This window comes from Tupaia chinensis, unplaced genomic scaffold (genome assembly GCF_000334495.1).
Source record: "Tupaia chinensis unplaced genomic scaffold, TupChi_1.0 Scaffold000207_1, whole genome shotgun sequence".
Classification (NCBI taxonomy): domain Eukaryota; kingdom Metazoa; phylum Chordata; class Mammalia; order Scandentia; family Tupaiidae; genus Tupaia; species Tupaia belangeri.
The window spans coordinates 3,302,094-3,322,391 of record NW_006159682.1 but is presented as its reverse complement, the minus strand read 5'-3'; the positions used below and the strand labels follow the sequence as shown (position 1 = coordinate 3,322,391).

Below are 20,298 nucleotides of genomic sequence, written 5' to 3'. Positions count from 1 at the left end.
CCTCCTTGTTTTCTCTTTTTGTTTCTTTTTTTTTTTTTTTTTTGGCAAAACTGCTAGCTCCCCCTGTGGGGAGGGTCAGTCAGCCAGAAACATTCCCCCAGAGCTGCCAAACCAGTTTTGACCAGAACTGGGGCTTATCTGGGATTTCCAGTTGGGCCTGCTGGCTAGGCTGGTGAAAGTTTTGTCCAGGGCTGCTCTCAAGGGGAGGGAATGGTAACCGCCCCGGCCCCTTTCTCTGTGGTGTCTTCATAGAAGTACCCCCTCCACAGTCAGCCATCTCTGAGCTGGGACCAGTTAGAATGACGCAAGGAGTGCAGGAGTACCCTGGGGAAGGCAGTCTCCAGGCTAGGCATTTCTGGATCACTTTGAGTTCAGGAATGGCATTCCTTAGTGTAGCAGTCTCTTCTTTAATATCTGTAACATCAGGGGCAGAAGAGTTCCTGGAGCCAAGCCATGAGCACCAGCAGAATAGGGCTGTGTGTCTCTGCACTCTAGGGACCATCATCCCACATCAGGCAGTGTTCAGCACCTTTACTTGGATGCCTCTGAGAGGGTAGGCTTTGATCAAATATGGCTACTTACACCCCCATTGCCTAACCCAGTTTTGGCACTTGGTAGGTCCTCAATGAATTTTGGGTGAAAAAAGAGAATACATAAGAATCCATCTTCAGTCATCCATCCATTCTTTCTCTTATTCAAGCAACCAATATTCATTAAGTACGCAGCTACCTGCCAGGTTCTGGGCTAGGTGCTCATGGCAGAGAGATGAAGAGACAAAGCAGGCACCTGGATTCCTGGGCCTTGTAGTGTTAGTGTATCAGAACAGCAGTCTCGGTTTTGGATTCCACTGAATGAATAATGCACCTTTGTCTCCTCACAACCCTTACAATCTAGTCTGGGAGTATTAAAGTATAAATGGCATTATATTGAGAAAATTGTTCCCATAGAGAAATGCTTAATGGAGATGACAGACTAATTAAATACTATATATTTTTAAAAATTCATTTTAATGAACTCAGCCTGAGAAAAATCAAAATAAGTTCACAAAAATGCTAGTGATTCTTTTAGTTTCTTAGTAATGATAGTTGATTTGGGCTTTCATAAATACAGGTTATATATTTCTTATATATATGTGTATGTATAACTATTCTCAACAATGAGGTATTACTTTATAACCAGAAAACATTAAATAAAATCAAAGCATTGTGCTCATATTCCAGATCAGGTAAACTAACAATGAAGCAAATACACCAATTTTTTTTTTTTTATTGTGAGCTGGGGAGCATGTTGTACAGGTGAAACCCCATCAACACACAGGTCCCAGATCCAAACATACAGGTCAGATCAAGTTCCTTTAAACCAACTCACGATGTGGTGCCAGCCAGACATGGCAGCCAGCAGTCCTGATGCACACATTGGTGCCGTCTTGCCCCATACACTTGCAGAAAAAGAGCAGCCATGCTGAGTTTTTTCAGCAGATTTGCCTTCATGATTGTGATTTCTTTGGACTATCTTAAGTGAGTTTTTATTTTTAGAACACATTCCTATGATGGTCAAAGGGAAGAAATGTGTAGTAAGACTTCTGACAATTCACAAGATGAAATGTTTACCATATCTGATGAAAGTGCATGAAGCTCCAGACTATGTTTGCAAAATGACTTCAGGCTGCCCAATGACCAACCTCCTCCCTACATGTAGGTGGGGAGCTCAAATATTTAATATTAACAGTCTCATCTCTCACCACCTTCCTGGCTATATACACTCCAGACACAAACATTTGACATTTCCCAGGGCAGCATGTTTTAGCAAGTCCCAAGACTTTGTGCTTGCTCCACCCTCGTCCTGTAAAGGTTTTCCTCTGTAAGTATATGGCGACCTCAACTTACCCCCCAAACCAGCTCAAATGTCATCTCCTTTGTGAAGCTTTCCCCAAACACCCACATTTCTTAGGCTATCACTATTTTGTCCCAGCACCTTTTATCTTCTTTCCCCAAAAGGAAAACTCTTTGAGGGGAAAAGAAAGACGAAGTAACTTCAGCATCTCTTTATCTAGCACAACTGGGAAGTAAACAATAAATGTATTAAAGAAAGACATAGAGAGAACATGAATAACAAACCTCTTGCACAGTTTTTCTTGCTTCTTTAGAGGTTTTGGCCTTAGGGCATGTGCACTCACCAAAGAGAGAGAGGCAGAGACAGTGAGAGAGAAAGTGAGAAATCACCCCATCCCGGGGGGATGGCCATGCCACAATACTTTCTCCTCAATTCTCTCCTCTGGGATCTTGGGCACACTTGCACATGTACCTGGTGTGATTTTCAAGCCACCGAGCCCGGGGCTCAAACTGTGGTTGGCCATGTGGCAGTCCAGCGACATAACTACTTTGCCATCTGCTACCTCCCCCACCCCCACACAAGTTTCTCCTTTTCAAAGTTGAAACTCAATTCCAACTGTCTTTCCCATTTTCAGTGACCAAATACCAGAACACTGATTCCATTCTGTGTGAGATAGACATAGTATGGACAAATAAATGGTTATTTTACTATAAGGTTCATTTTCTACCCAAGTCAGTGTAAATCATTTTCATAAGGGAGAAGATCCCTCTCCCCTAAACTTAGAAAGATTAGAATAGACCATGACCATGTCTGCTGACAGAATAAACAGACTCAACTACATTTTGTATGGAGGTCCACAAACGGAAGTCTGGAGAAGGAATGGCAAGCATGGCACACTGGGGCAGCAACAGAAAGACATCCAGCTCCTGCTTTCTGTGTGACTCCCACATTCAGTCTAGTGACACAGCTTCATGGAGAACCTACTATGTGCCAAACTGTCCCCTCTGCTCCAGTGAATAGTGAGTCAGAGTATTTCTTCCTTGACCTGGAGACCAGAGCCTCAGGCTTCATACATACCAGAAACTCAAGATGTTGATGATTCATTGATTGGCAAGCAAAGATAGTTCAAAAACACAGATTTCAGACTTAAAGAGGCAATTAAAAATGTCAAGTTCAATCAAGTCATGGTTGAATCCCCTCTTCAGCATTCTTAAGCCTTCCTGCCAAATGATTATCCAGATGCCTTTTATAAAGTTCTAGTGGCAGAAAGTTTACCATTATCCCTTAACTTTTGGACAATACTTACTGTTAGAAAGGTCTTTCTACCTTGCACTGAGGCAGGATCTTTTATCTTGTAGCTGCCCTACTAGGTTCACCAAGTCTCATACCAGCCATTCAGATATGGGGACACTTAGACACTGTCTCCCCAGGATCTTGCCTGTCTTCTGCCCAGAAATACTCACTTCCTTCACCTGCGTCTTCTCATATAGCCTGGTTTCAGTAATGATAATTATGATACCCACTTTTTCTTTAAAGGTTACTATAAACCATGCATGGCAGGCATTGTGTATACATGATTACAATTAATTTGACCCCCAAATCCCTAAAGTGGGTATTATTAACTCATGATAGAGTTGAGAAAATTGAAACTTATGGCAAAGATCTTTGGCTCGGGAGAGCCCTGTAAGGTTTATAGTCATACCTGCATTCTAGACAGTTTGATCTAGAAGCAGTGTCAGGAAGGTTGAGCAGGGAGGCAAGTCTAGGAAGACGAAGGCCTGTGGTGAGGCTGATTGTCCTGTCCTGCACACCCGCCCTCCTACTCCCTCTTTCTGTGGGCCAAATGTACTTTGCCTCTCATCCAAGTCATTTTAATGGAGCAGAAAATGTACACATCTGGGGCAGCTCTGTAACTGCGCCTTCATGGTTCTGTCCTGTTAAGTTTTGCAGAGCCTTGGGTTAATGTCAAGCTCCTTCAATTTAGCCAGTTGAAGCATGTTCGGTGGCAGCAGCAGGACTTCTGTTTCATATTACTACATGGAATTCTCAGTGCACTTTGCAAAACTATTTTAAGGAGAACTAGGTTCTGTGAATTTTTAAAGCAATTGGAGCATGTCTGTTCAACCTCTCTGCTAATGATTGACCACATTTTTTCATGATTTTTGCCATTTTTTCCTGCGATGCTTTATTTGACTTTTAAAGTTTCTGCTTTGACAATTTTCTTTAGGTAATTTTAAGTTCACAGCAAAATTAAGAAGAAGGTACAGAGATTTCCTTTATACTCTCTACTGTTCACAAATGCCTAATCTCCCTATTACCAACAGCCCCCACCAGAGTGTACATTTGTTACATCTGATAAGCCTAGGCTAATACATCATAATCACCAGAAGTTCACAGTATACTTTAGAATTCACTTTGGGTGTTATGCTTTTTATGGGTTTGAACAAAAGTAAAGAGTAATAAAAGATACTACAATGGCATGGATCTACCATTATGGTAGTATATAGACTTTTTCACTGCCCTAAAAATTCTCCGTACTCTAGCTTTTCAACCCTCCTCACCAACCCCAGCCTCTGGGAACCACCACTGATGGCTTTTCATTGTCTCCATAATTTTGCCTTTTCCAGAATGTTACATAGTTGAAATCATATAGTATGTAGTATTTTCAGATACGCTACTTTAACTTAATGTGAATTTAAGGTCTCTCCATGTCTTTCCAAGGCCCTTTAAAAATTTTTAATTTTTCTTGGAAAAGTACCTTGCTGTGTTGTTAAAGCTGGAGGCCCCTATCTCCTCAGGTTTATTCCAGGAAGGAGCACTGATACATAGCTGGGAGGATCTGGAGCTGTTGGGAGGCCTTGGAGGACATTGTCTGAGCTAGGTACTGACACCCCCAAAGCAAGGGCATCGGCTCCATTCATTTAGGTGCATTCCTGATCATGAAGTCTGCTTTTTGGGTTTTGAACAGGGGAAAAGAACAGCAGTGGAGCAGAAGAGAGAAGAAAAGGGTGTACTGGTTCAAAAACCAATGAACATCACCTGGATAGCTTATTCAGAGAATATTTAGTGGGAATGCCAGCTTGTCATGTAGGGGACATTTTGAAGGCCAAAGGAATATGAGCTTTGGGATAGGACCAGGAGTAAAATCCTGACTTTGCTTTATCTTTGTTGTGACTTTGTGCAATAGAGGTAACTCCCTTGTCCCTCAATTTTCTCACCTGTGAGGGTGTTATGAGACTTGGGCCAGGAGTTTTCCATCTTTTCTGTGTATCAGGCTAACCTGGCAAGCTTAGAAAACATCCCACTCCTAGATCCTATTCCCTGAGATCCTGATTCAATTGGTCTGGGATGGAGCCTCGGAACTGTTTTTTGTTTGTTTTAATTTTCCATATTATTCTAATACTAGAAAAAGTTGAGCACCTCCAAGTTAGAAGATTTTAAGGTAATATGCCAGGCACATAGAAAATTCTCAACAAGTTGTAGATATCATATTTTCAGGGAAAATATGCTGGGCTCTAATATGTCTATAACCTCAGCAGGTTACTTAACCTCTCTGAATTACAATGACTTTATCTGAAACATGACATACCAATGTAAAAAGAAGAGAGTATATTGTAGAGTTAGGCTTTCGGTTTAAATCCTAATCTAATAAGGAAGGGCTGTCCTTACTTAGCATGTGGCCCTGGGCAAATTTCTTAATCTCTCCAACTGTCACTTTCTTCCTGAGAATATTAATACTATTTCACAGTGTTGTTACGAGGATTAAATAAAATAATCCATGTAAAGTGGCTGGCACAGTGCCTGATACTTGGTGAGTCTTCAATAAATGATAGTTCTATTATTGTTATTATCATCATTATCATAGTTATTATAAGAGTTCTTATCCCCATTCTAACATAGAGTAGGGTGTCCAATAAATTTTTATCGAATCACAATGATTATAATAAGCTGAACAATACTGATGATTATACAATAAATACTCTAGAATGCTTCCATCTGAGGGCTCTATAATCCAAAGCCTAGGGTCACAGATCTTGATCACCACAGAAGCTCTCAGATCTCAAATGTTAAAGAACCTTTGAGGCCTTGGCCAAATCTGCAGTAAACACTTCGAAAATATTGTGTTTGGAGCAATTCTTTCTTTCAAATTGACTTTGTTGAGTATTTTCTGAGAAGAAATAAAAATTTCTATGCATTATATAAAATGTAAATGCAGAAGTATTTATAGCAACGTGAAGCCTTGTGAATGTGCATTGTGGCTTGAAGTTCAGATCAAGCAGACCACAGTCATGTTCAACCAATCAGACCGCAGCTATGCCATGAGCTAATATGGGTCACACATGAGAGTTGTTGGTCACACGGATTATCTGAATCTCAGCATTTTATTCTAGCAGTCTATGTTCTATATAAGCAACACAAAGCAAACAAATTCCCAGTGGGTAAAGACAAAAAGATGCTATGAATAGAAGAGATCATTGTAAATGTTTGAATTGGTTTTGGAAAAGAAAACAAAAAATTGGTGTATCTGGGAAAAATGCAATTTGCTTCAGTTATGAATTTCAATTGCAGGCCAACTAGTTTGAAAAGCTGCCTCTGGTTCCCCTTATTAAATTATTTCATTTTGTGATTTTTTTTCAGGTAAAATGTCACTTCCTCAGCAAAGTCCTCCCTGATTCGTTCCTCCCACTCATGTTTGTGGACTAGCTCCAATCTTTGTTACATGGTCCTGTGGCTTTTTACCAGTTTCTTCATTGCAGCTTATCACAGAATGTAATTATATATCTTCTATTATTGTCTGTCTCTGCCACTGGATCAAAAGCTCCATTTGAGAGGCAACCTTATCTATTTTGGTTGTTGTTGATGTTGTTTTTAGTACCTAGTCTGGCACATGGTGACTATATGAACACTCGTTGAATGAATGCATGTCTGAAACATAGACCTTAAAGTCCCCAGAGGTGAGAAAGGACAGGTGTACCAAGTCTGATTCTGACCCTCTGAGTCTCGCATCCCTCCTATGAATGTCATATTGTTTCTGTATCCCCACTAGTGTCTGGCTCCCACAGACTGGTCCAAACACCAATAAAATCCCCTTTCCTATTGGGTCATCAGAAAAGTCATGATGCATTTTTGTATAGACAAACACATCATGACTTTTCCAAAAACCCAACAATAGTTTGTCCTCAGTACCACTTGACAGGTTGGCATTTTCAAATTGTTTTTCTAAATATAAAGAACAGAATGGAAATAATTATAGAAAGATGTATAAAGTAAAAAAATAGTTGATAATCACACATGGTTGACATACACAAATACCAATGATAACATGACAGTATAAGAAACCTCACTGACACAGTTCATGGTCCTGTCAGGAGACGAGATGGTGATTCTGCCTTTTCCCATAAGACAGGGTTCTCACTTCCCCTGTTGGCTGGAAGTCACTGACTCTCTAACTTCCTATTCAGTTAGGATGTGATCCTTGCCTCATTCTTGCCTTCTGATATTTTCAACATTATGTGGAAGACAATAGGGCAATTGTCTTTCAGAGACCACATGTTAGTTTTCCAGTTACCATCTCTGTATCTCTGTTCATCTTTTTCATCTTTTTTTGGGGGGGAGAGTTGTGTTTTTTTTTTTTATTTTTTATTTTTTTTGCTATAGGGCGTGTGTGCTCCCCAGAAAGACAGAGAGAGACAGAGATATAGAAAGCGAGAAATTACCCCCTGGGGGGATGGCCATGCCTCAATCTCTTCTCCTCTATTCTCCTTTCGGGATCTTGGGCATACTCGCACATGTGCCTGGCGTAGTTTAAGGCACTGGGTCCAGGACTTGAACCACAGTCGACTTGATGGGAGTTCAGTGACATAGCCATTATGCTAACTGCTGGTCCCTGTTCATCTTGAGCACCTCATGGTTCAGAATGCCTGCCCTTCACAGTTCCTCATATAGTAGCATGCACCCCATATTGTTATTCTTAGGGATTTTGCTCGATAACTTTAGACTGCCATTCAGGGTCAAAGGTACAAAGCAGAACATTAGTTCCGAAGGTTAAGTCATCTCTACACAACAAACCATGAATAATACTGATTTTCTTAAGAATGTCTCTTAACCACACTATAAATTCAATACAAAAATCAGAGGAAAGGAATGAAAATAGAACCAATGGTTATCAGTTTCTATGACAGGAACTGTTCTGGCTTTATAGATTTTTTCTTTCAGTCTTATCCAAACACTCCATGTCTGTAGTATTACCTCCATTTTTCTGATGAGGAAAGTAAGACTTAAAGAGGTGATATAAATTGTTTGGAGTCACATAGAGAAGACCTGAACCTGCATTTCTTTAATCCAAAGGCTGGTCTTTTCTTTTTTAATACTAGGGGCCATATGCACATGAGAGAGACAGACAGAGAGAAAGAGAAGAAAAAGAGAGAGAGAGAGAGAGAGCCAGTGAGCATGCAGAATGGGGTCTGGTCATGCCCCAATCTTATTCCTTCCACTTCACCATCTCTTCAGGATCCTGGGCATGTGTGCATGCACAGGCACTGGTGTGTTTTTCAAGTTGCCAGGGCCAGGACTCCAATCCTGGTCAGCCACACGGGATTTGGCTTCCTCTGTACAGCACTTAACTGCTATGCTAGAGGGCTGGGTTGATGTCTATTTTTATATAGACTTTGCCTCAGAATTTCCTGAAGCAACAAGGAGCTGAAGAGATTGTGGGATTTAAACCCTACTCCTTTTCCTAGAGGCTTAAATCCCTATCTAGAAATCTGAGAACTAAACCTTATGAGAAAGTCTACTATCTATCCTTCCAAGCATTCATAGCCGAGTAGCTAAGAATTTTGTAAATACTGAAAATTTGACTACATTATCTAGACTTTCTTCAATCATGGCTTCCTTGTGCCAGAAACTCAGTTTTTCAAGCTGAGATTACTAACTACACAAGCAGATTTCTACTATCTTACCCTCTGTTGATGGCCAGGAAGTTAAAATCTGTTGGTAATCACCTGTTACTACTGCATGATCTGGGTGGAGGCTTCTCTGAGTCAGAAAAGAAAGACTCAGAGAGCTCCAGTCAGATATCTGTGAGAACTGTCAGCCTCCTCTATTCTCCACAAGAGTTGTCTTGCTGCAATTGATTCTTGCAATTGATTCAAGGAATAAGGCTAAGAAAATGAATAGCAGTCAATCTTTATGGAATGCTTGCCTTGTGCAAAGTTTTAGATGCATTTCTCATTTAATCTTCAAAACAATCCTAGATGAGGGTACCAGCAGTTAGCGTAATGTCTATGTCGCTGGACTCCCACATAGTCGACCGCGGTTCGCCTCCTGGACCCAGTGGCTTAAAACTCACACTGGGCATGTGTGCGTGCATGCCCAAGATCCTGAGAGGAGAATGGAGGAGAAGGGATTGCGGCGTGACCATCTCCCCTGGAGGGTGATTTCTCGCTTTCTGTCTCTATGTCTCTCTCTGTCTGTCTGGCGAGCGCACACGCCCTATAGCAAAAATGAACCACAATCCTAGATAATAATACTATTATTATTAGCCTCATTTTAAAGTTGAAGAAACCAAGGTATGGGTATTTTGTGTAACTTGTCCCAGGCTGCATAGGAGCAAATGCTGAAGCCAGGATATAAACCCAGGCCATTTGACTCTAGAGCCCCAGGTCTGGCTCCCTCTGAGTCTGATTCTTGTATCATTGAAAGGATTTGTGCTGTTCTGGCTAGGCTGGGGAGATGACACACATCTGTTCTCAAAGGGGCATATGCTGATTTTTCAGATCATCTTGATTGGTGCAGGTGAGACCCCAGTAAGTACTATCATCCACATTCCTCAGTGAGCACTCCAGAGTTTATTGATATTTTCATCCTAAGTTGTGGTGGGTTAGATTGTACTATATCCAATCCACAATATAAAAAAGACTTTATTTACTCAAAATCAATTTCTTTATTTAATAGCACAAAAAGCCACCTATTATGCCAATAAGAATTAGAAACTCCTTGGCCTATAAGTTTTAATATTGTAATAGAAAACACGCACACACGCACACATACACACACACATATATATGAACATATAACACTTTTAAAACTCTTTTTTTTTTTTGCTATATGGCTTGCCAGAGAGAAAGAGAGAGGGAGACTAAGAAATCATCCCCTTGGGAGAGGGACATATCACAATCCCTTCTCCTTCATTCCCCTCTTGGGATTTTGAGCATGTAGAGAGGGAGACTAAGAAATCATCCCCTTGGGATGAAAATATGCATGTGCCTGGCATATTTTCAAGCCACTGGGTCCAGGACTTGAACTGCTCAGTCAGCCATGGATTGAAAGAATTTTCCTGGCTGCCTTAAGCACTATGCCATCTGGATGGCCCCAATACATTTTCTTTTGGTAGTTCTTTCACAGTACTTCATTTAGTGCTGGTGGTGGATATATTGGCATACAGAATATCCAAACCCTACTTGCCTTCTTTATTATCAGGTACATCTTTATTATCAAGAAAAATAAATAGTAAGAATAGAGAAAAAAAAGAAATCATCTGTTAAGGATGAGGCATGTTTTTCTAAAACATAATGGACAGGAGATTTACGATGAAGTGGCCAGGGAAAAGTTTATTTCAGTTGGTAGTTTATCTCAATTGACCCTGTCCAACTAAAAATCTAGGGTAACTGGCAAAGACTTTTCCTCCTGCCCTGCCATATGAGTGGACCATTGAATGGTCTCTGATCACTGAGTTCTGCTTCTGCCTCAGGGGCCCACAGAAAGGCAACATGGCATGGAAAAGTTATAAGGCAATATGAAAAGTGAAAGATGTACAGGCTCTACACTCAAATTTGGGTTCAATTACTGCTTCATCACCAAAGTACTATGGGACTTTGGGCAAATCTCTGAATTGCAGGTTTTTCAACTGTCAAATAGAGCCTTAAAAGATTGTCATGGTGTCTGAGACATGTAAAGCACCTAGCAAGAACAGTGCCTTATACACAGTAGGTTCCAAAAACTATCAGTTGTCTTCTGAGAAAGTCTTTGTTTTGTTTCAGGATATCACAAGATAGAGACATGGATGGATCTCAAGAAGCCAGGCTGAGTAGTATGGCTGTAGATATCCCTCACTATCTCTTCTTGGCCAACATGGACAATCTGCCTTCCTTAGGAGAACCAGGATCTTACTAAAATTGATATTTTTCTTTTTTCTTTAAAGAATTACTAATTTAATTTTATTAATTATTATTTTAAATTCACCAGAGAGAGAGAGAGAAAGGGAAAGTGAGAAAGCATGGCACCAGGTCCAGAACTCAAACCATGGTCAACCATGTGGGAAACCAGAGCCTTAACCACCATACCACCTGCTGGCCTGAAGGCCAATATTTTTATCTTATGAAGTTTGAGGACTTAAGCTGAGTTTGACGTTTTAATATCTGCTTTTAAAATCATGTTCAGATTTCATATATTTAAAACATGCCTTTAAATTGTGAAACAGTATTCTTTATCATTGAAAAGCATGCATTATGGAGCTGCCAGTGGCATGGTGGTTAAGGTGGCTGGATCCAACATGTCTTATTTCACAGTTTGAATGCCAGACTTGGTGACTTGAAAAACATGCTTGGTACATGTGCGTGCATGCCTAAAATTCTGCAAGGAGAGATGGAAGAGAAGGGATTGCAGCATGATCAACCCCTATGGCAGTGACTATTTTTCTTTTTCTTTCTCTTTCTCCAGCAAGGGCACCTACTTTCTAGCAAATTAAAAAATAAAATGAGGGATTAATTATGTTATGCCTTCCTGTTTCCATTTCTGGATTCTCTTCTTGTCATATTCCATTAATATTTCTGTGATGCCTTATGTCCTAATTTATCCAGGATAGCACGTGTGATAATTTGGTCAAATTCTTAATTCCACTAAGACTGTCTTAGTTGGTTCATTTATTCATTTACTATTGAACCAGTCTTGAGGATTTACAATATACCAGAATCTCTGCTTAATACTTGGGATACAGTAGAGGATCAGACAGATTGAATTTCCTTATATATAAATTGGGAAAATAAAAAGTAAAATTCTTTCAGAGTTATTGCAAGAACTAAATGAGATAATAGGTGTAAAAGAGGGGAAGAGCAAAGAAGAAGACTAATATTTATTAAGCCCCTGTCCTGGGTAATGCTAGGTCCTTGATGTACAACACTCATAATAACCTTGGGAAGTAATTACTGTTACTCCTATTTTATAGCTGAATCAACTGAGGTGCAGAGAGAGAAAGTGAGGGCCCAAGTCATTCACTGGATTCAAACCTAACATAGAGTCCATGCAGTTCCCACTCTACTACATTAATTCCAGCGGTTCCTGGCACACTGCTTGTATATTAATTCCCATTGCCAACTCCATACAGAATCTGGGAGGCTCTACTCCTTGCTGCTAACTGATATTTCTAATAGCAACTGTGGGTTGGGTAGAGTAAGGAGTACTTGAAGGGAAAATCCAGATCCTGTTCCCTGGTTCCTTAGGGAACAATATGCAAAGAAGACTCATGAAAGGAAAGGGAAGGAGACATGTACATTAAGCTTACTAACTGCAAGTCACCAGGGGAAAAATTTTTGAGGTCCTCTGGCAACCAAATTCACCAGCTCAGGGCACAGTTGAGACATGGACATTTGGCAAGAGGAACATTCCTTTCCCAAACCAACCCATCTCTGCTTCTGTGACCTTTAAAGAGGAAATATTTAACACTCTTTATCCCTTTGACTCTTACCATTTCCCAGGTGGAGACAGAAACAATGAGGTATATTTTTCTACTTGAGATGCACAGTGTCTATCCAAGGAAAAATGAGTCTGTCAAAAAATGCTCACTTAGGGCCTGCACATTTTCAAGAAGCCGAAAGTAGAGTAAGGAGTGAAATCACTGTGCTTACACTTGGCAAGGGACTGTTAAATCATCCCCAAGCTAAACAATCTGGACCTATGCACCCTTTTCTCTTCCATCTCTCTGTTTGGACAAATCACACCGCGAACACAGAACAGATTTACCAGCATAGAAGCCAGACTAGGACTGCCCATGTGCTTTTAACTTTACAAGCAAATCCTTCTCTTTGGTATCAAGAAAAGGGTCATGCCAAAGAGTGTTTGTTGTCACTGAGAAAACTAGTGATGGCACAAGAATAAAAAGACAAGACATGGAAGAAGCAAAGCAGATATTTACATACAAAAAGAGGGAAAAATGAAGTCTTTTCCTTGGCATAGATAAATTTCATCCCAAAGGTTCTTTTTTCCCCCTTTCCTTGGCAATGTAATAAACACCTTAAAATAGAATTATAAAACAGAAACAGATTCTATAAAAGCAGGAAACCAAAACTAGTGACTTTAGAAAACTTAAAGCCTAAACCTCTCATTATAAAGATGAAACTGAGGCCAGAAAGACAATGATTTCCCCAAAGTCAGAGTTTGTAATTGACCAAATCGGCATCTATCAGAGCCCTTCTTCTCATGGGCCTTTTCTCTATCCCACACTGCCATGCCTTCTTTTGATTACAGAGGAAAACCTTATGTAAAGGGTGATCTCATCCATGTCCAGGATATTAGCTAGTCCTAGAGAACATGTATGTCAGCATTTTTAAGGTTTAGCATTGGAAGAAGCCATTTTTTGGTTGCGGGGATGGGGTGACAGTGGTGAGAGGATCTACAAATTCTCTCTTCAAGTATCAGCTTCCTCTCCAAGTCTTTGTTCGATCCCACTGCCATTCCGTGCTACCTCCCTTTGCACTAACCCTTTGGCTCCCAACCTTATCAAGGGGTGCTGGTGATTCTTTAACAATCTGAACAAAGTATGAACCCAACATATTTTAGTTTCTCTAAGCATAGCTGAGACAGTCCAGACTTACAAAGAGACTTCACTAAAACAAGGGCAAGGAGAAAAGGCAGAAAAATATAAAGCTCTGACCTTTGAAATCAGACAAACATGAGTTTAAATCCCCGTTCTACAACCCATTAATTGTGCAGATCTGAGCAAGCCACTTGACTTGTTTGGATTTCTCATCTGTGGGATAGGAAGACACTTCTCAGCATATTTGAAAAAATTAAATGACGGAGGCCTAGCTGCTGTGGCACAGGCACCTAAGATACTGTGCTCTGTAGGCTGGAACCACATAGAAGGCCCAGGTCCAACCTTATAGGACAGCCTATGTCTGCTGAAGAAGCCAGAAAAGGTGTCCCAGAGAGAACAGTTGTAGTTGATAGCTGAAGGATAAGCAGAAGCTCAGTGGGTATGGGAAGAAGAGGAAGGGAAGACAACTTCAAGGCCAGGCATGATGCAAGCACCTGTAATCCCAGCAACCTGGAAGGTTGAGGCAAGAGGATCACAAGCTAGAGGCTGGCCTGGGTAACACAGTGAGACTCCATCTAAGTAGATAGATTATTTAGGGGGATTAGATAGAAAGAGAAATAGATAGATAGATACAGAGCATACAGAAAGTATCTAACACAAATCTTAGTATATAGTGGGCACCAGTGTTCATAAAACCTGAAAATATGGTTTAAAAAGCACTAGCTTATGGCAACCATTGAAGGAATATTTCCCTGACCCCCTTAAACTAAGTATTGGACAGAGACAAACAGGAAATGCTCCTTATTCGACAATAAATATTTTTTTCCATGGGTATGATAGGTCGAATTGTTAAATTTTGACTACCCTCCCCCCAAAAAGATACACTGATGTATAACCCCAGGATCTGTTAATGCGATTTTATTTGTAAATAGGGTCTTTGTAGATATAACCACATTATGATGATGTCATTAGTGTAGGCCCCAATCTAATGTGACTGTTGTCCTTGTAAGAAAAGAAAAATACCATGTCAAAACCAAAATGCATAGGGAGAATGCCACGTGATGACAGACAGAAACTGGGGTGTTGCAACTGCAAGCAAGCTAAAGGACACAAAGAGACCCTTGCCCACCACCACGGACTAGTAAGTGACAAGGAAGGATTCTACCAAAAGTCTCATAGACAGTATGACACCTTGATTTTGGACTTCTAGTCCCCAGAACAATGAAAGAACAAATTTCTGTTGTCTTAAACCACCCCATTTGTGTTCACCCTAGGAAATCGAATACAACTGGGAGATATGCGAGGGAGCAAATGCGATAATTACCACAGAAGTGAAGTATCACTTATTGAGTTCCCTGAGCTGAGCCTGTTACATTTATTAAATTATGTAAGCTTAAGTTAAGAAGGCTTCTTGCAAGCCTCAGTGCCAATGGAGGTGTGCATAAGCAGAACTAGTTTGTCCAAGAAAAAGATAGCCTATGTCTGCCTGAAGAAGCCCAAAAAGAAGTCCCAGAGAGGATAGCTCTGGCTAATACCTGAAGGATGAATAGAAGCTCAGTGGGTGTGGGAAGAAGGGGAGAGGAAGACAACATTTGAGATACAAAGCCTCATGTGTGTAGAAGCATGAAAGTGTGAACTAGTTTTAGAATTTTTTTAAAGTACAAATATTGAAGTATTGTTTGAGCATGGTGCTAATATCCATCTACCTTCTAGATCTCCTTCTTTACTTTGATATCCCATAGACACCTCCTTCTCAAAATGTCCCAAACTGAACTAGACCCTTTTTTCTACTGCCATTCATACTCCCTACTCATTCTCCTTTTGCCTCCTCTGGCTTGGTGAATAGCTTACCACCCACCCACCTACCTAGCGTGGCTGGAAGTCTGAGTGCCTGTACACTCAACTCTTGGAAACTGATTTCCTTTCCATCCATAATTTACACAATCATTTCTGAGCTTTACTATCTCTGATTCTGATGGATTCTCACTTGGCACGAGCTCCCAACTCTCCAGCTGTGCCTCTCGGCCATATTCCTTCCAGCCAAGCCTCTCTGCCAGATAATTAATGATCTGTAAACAAATGCTTAATTGTGCCAGGAGAGCACATATTTAAAGAAACTTTGTGATAAAGGATCCGTTTTGTAACGTGAAGAACATCTCTCTCACAAACTTTTTCCCCACTCACAGTTTAACACTTAGTACGACATTTCATTTCACATACTGAAGCTCCAGCTCTCTTACAGCAAGACCCTCAAAACAGAAACCTGCCCAAGGGACAGATGGTATTATTCTGAGGCTTATCCATGTGAGGTGCTTTCCAAAATACATCTCTTTTCTAAGTCCAGCCCCTTTGGCCCTCTGACTTAAGACTTGGGTCTTTGCTAGGAGAAAAAAAAAAAAAAAAAATTGGCTCTTGGCAATAAGGGGAAGCAAATGTGAATTTGTTAAGAATCCAATATATGCTTGGCTCTTTTTATTTAGGTTCTTTCATTTTACTCTTCACAACAACCCTATGAACTGCTACCCATTGTTAAACCAGAAAGTTAAGTGAAGTTGACCCTCTGTATCCACAGATTCAATCAACCACAGATAGAAAATATTTTTTTAAAAAAGGTTTGTGTCTGTACTGAACACGTACAGGCTTTTTCCTCCATGTCATTATTCCCTAAAAGAAAGCATAACAACTATTTACATAGCATTTACATTATATTAAGTATTATAAGTAATCCAGAGATGTTTTAAGGTATAGGAGTTTTACATAGGTTATATGTAAATATTAAGCCATTTTAAATAAGGGACTTGAACATTAGCAGATTTTGGTATCTGCAGGGGACCTAGAAGAGATGGCTCCTTGCCTGAGTTAAGGGTATCGTGTAAAGGGAACAACTGACATTGAAGGGGATTCCCGAATTTAAGAAATGAGATGATTATCTCTAAGCACAATCTTTGAGCTGTTGAGTTTATCTATCAGCTTTATTGCCTTTGCAAAGTGGGTGTAAAATCATCAGAGTATGCCCTCTGCCTAGCCTTGCTGATTCTCCAAGAGCAGCCTGGACATACTGGGCTTTGTGGGTCAGAAGCCGCAGTGGAAACTTTTCTGTTTGCTGTTGCTTTGTGGCTCTACTTTGTGCTGGAAGCCAGTGTTCAGTGCTGTTGGGGGAGGTCAATCCAGTCACATAGGCCCTTCAGAGAGGAAGCACCTTTGCTCAGATCTGAAATTGAGCCCTCTCTAGGGAGTCTGAAAAGGTGGTTTTTATGCTGTTCTTACTGGCCCAGCTGTTTCAGAAAGAGGAAGCAGGGCATCATTTTTAGAATAGGAAGTGGGGTGTGGCAGGACCAAAAGACTCTACTCACGGGAACACTCTCCCTGCTTATTTGTTTCAGAAACCACATGGAGCACCTGCCCCATGCCAGGCCCTGAGCTCCCTCCTGGATCTTCAACCTCTCCCTCTTGAGGAGCCCTTCCTATCTGCATTTCCACCTGGTCAAGTCCTTCCTAGCTTCAAAAAGCTAGAAGGACCACCTCAAAATCTTCACACATCCCTCCTCCTCTCGTAAGTACATCCTATTCTCCTCTTCATAAGCAGGACTTTTGGAAAGAAAGTGCCACACACACTTATCAGACAGCATCTGCTCACCTGCCATGCACTCTCAAGCCCAGTGCAGTCTGGCCTTTGCTTCTACTGAACTTGCTCTCTAGGAAAACAATGACACTGATTCATGGACACTTTTCTCCTTTTAGTCTCTTAGCAGCATTCACACTATTGACCTTGCCTTTTTCAGAAACATCTTTATCTTGAATTCAGTAATTTTTATTTTCTTCCTAAATCTTTGATAATCTTCAGTCTCCAGGGTTGCTTATTTTCTTTGACCCCACCTTAGATGTTGGTATTCCTCTCAATTTTGTCCTACATCTTCTGGCCTTTGCATTCTGTGTACTCACATACCTAGTGCAGACATCTCCCCTGAGCTCCAGATATGTGCATACAGCTGCTCACCAGACATTTTAGAGTGGGAAGTCTTTTTAAAAATTTTTTCTATTTTTTTTTAAGGTCTTTGCTATAGGGCATGAGTGCTCACTGGAGAAAGAGTGAGAGGGAAGTGAGAAATCACCCCCAGAAGGAAAGCCACACTGCAATCCCTTCTCCTTCTTGGACTTTGGGCATGCATACACACACACATCCAGTATGGGTTTTCAAGCTGTTGAGTCCAGGACTCACACCGTGGTCAGCCATGTGGGAGTCCAGCACCTTAACTACCATGCTACTTGCTGACTGGGCCCTAGACTGTGAAATCTTAATAACATCTCAAATATTCCAAGCCAATATCTCCAAACCATTCTCTCAAAGCCTGCTTCTTCTCATTCTTGTTCTTCCCATCCTCTTACCTATAAGTCATCAAGTCTCATGAATTCTGCACCATATTTCTCAAATCTATTTCTCTTCTTTTCCACTATATTCTCATTCAGTTTTCACTTTCTTGCTCTTAATTTTATTCTTTCCCAATGCATTCTCCAAACCAGAGTAACCTTCCTCAAAGCAAACATTTCTGTTACTCCTTAAAAAAGACTTCCAAAGGCATCTCACCTATCTTCAAATAAAGTTCTAAAATTTAAAATTCTGTATGGTCTATCCCCTACCAACTCTCTCCCATAACTTCATGCTACATATTATTTATTTTATAAACTGGTCACTACCTTCTGTTGTTGCTCTTACTACCCTCCTCCTATTGCTCTTTCTTTTCATTTATTTTTCTTCTTTTAACTTTTTATTTTGAGATTATTTTAGATTAATACATAGTGGTAAGAATAATCCAGAGAGACCCTGTATACTCTCCACCCAGTTCTCCCCAATGGTAATATCTTACCACTTACTATTGTCATTTATTACTTACCATTTACATACCATAATACAACTCACACCCAGTAAATTGACATTGTTATAATCCGTTGACCATATTCAGATTTCACCAGTTTTACATGTACTCTTTTGTTTATGTGTACTTATTTCTGTGCAAATTTAGCACATGTATAGATTCACATGTTTACTGCCAAAGTCAAGATAGAATAATTCCGGGGCCAGCAGGTGGCATGAGGTTAAGGGGATGGACTCCCACATAGTCAACTGCGAGTTGAGTCCCAGATCAGGCAGTTCGGTTTTTCACTTTCTCTCTCTCTGTCTTTCTCTCTGGTGAGTATGCATGTACTATAGCAAATAAAAGATAATAATAATAATAAATCATTCTTTTTTCCAAAAGATATAATTTTTTGGGGGGAGGCGTTTTTGCCATTGGGCATGTGTGCTCACTGGAGAGAGATGGAGAGAAAGTGAGAAATCAAGCCCTCAAGGCCACAGTGCAATCCTTTCTCCTTCATTTTCCTCCTAGGATTTTGGCCATGTATGTACACACACCCACTATGATTTCAAGCTGCCAGGTCTGGGACTTGAACCACAGCCTGCCATGAGGGAGTCTGGTGCCTTAACCACCATGCCGCCTGCTGACCCAAAGGCAGAATAAATCTATCACAAGAATCCAACTGGTCTTTTTATGGCTTCTTCCATGATCCAACTTCTCTTTTTTAGGTCTTCATGCAAGCTGCCTCCCCTACCTATAACACTTTCTTCCAATACTATTAATTTGTTTCAATTACAGTTTATCTTCCAGGCCTCAAATTAAACATCAATTCCTCAAAAAGACTTTCTCTGATTACATCATTGGTAGTACAGTTGCTCTTTGTCCCATTAGCATTCTCCTCTCTTATCATAGCACTTATTTCTTTCATTTTTTTTTTTAGAAAAATAGCTTATTTGTGTACTTCTTCTATGAGAGACAGAGAGAAATGCATCCTCAGCAGGGTTCTCACATCACCATGATATAATCTCGATCTCAGCTAGCCTGAATCATGGGCACACACACATGAGCCCCACATGGTAAGAATGGACCTAGGATGCAAGCCCAGGACCTTCCCCATGAGGGTTTAGTTAGGTAATGTTACCTCTGCACCACCATCTGGCCCCATATAGCACTGTTTTCTCATCGCTGCATACATATTAATCTACACAAAGGTAGAGGCCATGTGTGATTTTTCATTTCTGTATCTCCAACATCTAACATGGTAGTTACAACTAGGGAATTCCTCTATTCATATGGGGGACTAATAAATTCATGAACATTGATGAGTCTAGTGGAGCTTCCTCCCTTAAGAACTTCCAGTCATGTAGCAGGCAACTCTATAACAGTGGACTGATTTAGTCCTGTCTTAGAGGGAAGCACTGGAGGTTGTAGGGACCTGGAGTTTTAATTTTTTTTTCCCCTTAGTTTCCAGGCATACAGTTAGGTACAGCCAAGACAAGAAGAGTCCTTGAATACCCATGTTCATGTGCCCAGAACCCTTCAGCATAGTTTGGCAGGCTAGCTAAGTGAAACAGACACTGTGGTAATGAGTTTAAAGGCATGATTTCGAAGAGTTCAACTGCACACTTTTCTCAGCTCCATGACCATAGACTGAGTCTATACAGATGAGGTCCTGACATTAGCCACATGATGTCTTAATGTCACAGATGTGGTTGTAGCATTAGCCACAAAATGAGCCCTGATTATGAACCTGGCACAGATCCCAACATTATCCTAATATGTAATAAATATAGCATCTTCCAT

At 40.6% G+C, this 20,298-nt stretch overlaps 1 protein-coding gene across 2 annotated transcripts in view; it reads right to left on the bottom strand.

The window, feature by feature from the left end:
• The window catches only part of AGBL4 (AGBL carboxypeptidase 4), a 1,284,896-nt gene that overhangs the window by 314,097 nt on the left and 950,501 nt on the right, over window positions 1-20,298 (bottom strand). The window lies entirely within an intron of this gene.